The following is a 1,702-nucleotide window of genomic DNA, read 5'->3' on the forward strand; positions in this document are numbered from 1 at the left end:
TCACTACGCTGTAATGTATATGTGTGCTTCTTCTAGGTGACAGACATGCTGATAAAAGCTTCCGTAATAATCGCAGAGGAAATGACAATACCGCGTGTGTGTGTGTGTGTGAGTGTGTGTGTGTGTGTGTGTGTGTGTGTGTGTGTGTGTGTGTGTGTGTGTGTGTGTGTGTGTGTGTGTGTGTGTGTGTGTAAGCCACTGAGCAAAAGACAGAATGCAGTGTGTAAAACTGCTTTAGAGAATGTTTTCCCCTTCCTCTCTCTGGGGGAAACAGTTAGCTCAGATAAAGCTTGAGCTCGGTGGATCTCCACAACCTCAGAACTGACAAACAGGAAGCTGATATCTTGGAAAAACTGCAGTGTTGCCGTTATTTTCTTTTCTTTGCTAGCTGATGACATGAGTGTGATACTCTGCTCCTTTTCTCTGATTAAAGGACCCAGTGGAATCAGATTTATAGACCTGGAAAGGAGGCTGGACAGATTTACTAAGTGATTATAGAGCTGCAAGCCCAGATTTGTAGGATTGTTTGAAGCAGAACAGACATTTCTAACTGTGTAATCAATGACATCCAAAATCACATTGTAGGCTTATAATCTGATTGTGATGTTGGAGGGGAAATAAAGCTATGAATGCTTTTCCTGGCAATGGATCTTTTTTTTTTTTCTTATTATGTTTCTCAGCTGTCCATTTGTGCTATTCATGTCCTGTTCGTGTCCTTTATTTTCCTCCAAATGTACAGGGATTTGACAAACTCACGTAAAAACATACAGAGAAAAACAACAACAATAAGTGTGTTATGTGAAGAAGATAGAAGTGAAGATAAAAATAGATGGAGATCAAATAAAAATAACTGTTGGGTTAAATAAAAACATTATACAGTAAAAGGTAGTGATCGGCACATGGCTTCTTGTAGTGGAGGCTGCGTCTCCGAGTAGTATCCGAGTTTAGAATTCCCAAATCGCAGACTTATACACTTTGCCTACGTAGAAAAAAGGGGAGGAGGAGCTACCAGGTGCTGACGCTGGACAACGAGAAAATATTTTCAAGATGGCTGACGGCACTCCGGTGGACAAGGAGATTGTTTGAACATGCAGTGTTTACACTGATCAGCGTTGTTTTTTGTTTATTGTCTTTTGTCCTGCACTGTCTTTCTGTCTTTTTTGTCTTTTTTCTTGTACTGTTTTGCACCAGGATGCAAAGATGCACTTTATGTGGCATTTATGACTAACTTGATGGCTTGGGTCTATGTAGGAGGTGTGGCATCTCTGCCGTCAGTGTCAGTGAAGTAGGTGTGGTCTCTGTATCTGCCAGGCTCTATGTAGGAGGCGTGGCTTCTCTGCCGTCAGTGTCAGTGAGGTAGGTGTGGTCTCTGTATCTGTCAGGATCTATGTAGGAGGCGTGGCATCTCTGCCATCAGTGTCAGTGAAGTAGGTGTGGTCTCTGTATCTGCCAGGCTCTATGTAGGAGGCGTGGCTTCTCTGCCGTCAGTGTCAGTAAAGTAGGTGTGGTCTCTGTATCTGTCAGGCTCTATGTAGGAGGCGTGGCATCTCTGCCGTCAGTGTCAGTAAAGTAGGTGTGGTCTCTGTATCTGTCAGGCTCTATGTAGGAGGCGTGGCATCTCTGCCGTCAGTGTCAGTGACGTAGGTGTGGTCTCTGTATCTGTCAGGCTCTATGTAGGAGGCGTGGCATCTCTGCCGTCAGT

Source organism: Tachysurus fulvidraco, chromosome 7 (genome assembly GCF_022655615.1).
Source record: "Tachysurus fulvidraco isolate hzauxx_2018 chromosome 7, HZAU_PFXX_2.0, whole genome shotgun sequence".
NCBI classification, from domain to species: domain Eukaryota; kingdom Metazoa; phylum Chordata; class Actinopteri; order Siluriformes; family Bagridae; genus Tachysurus; species Tachysurus fulvidraco.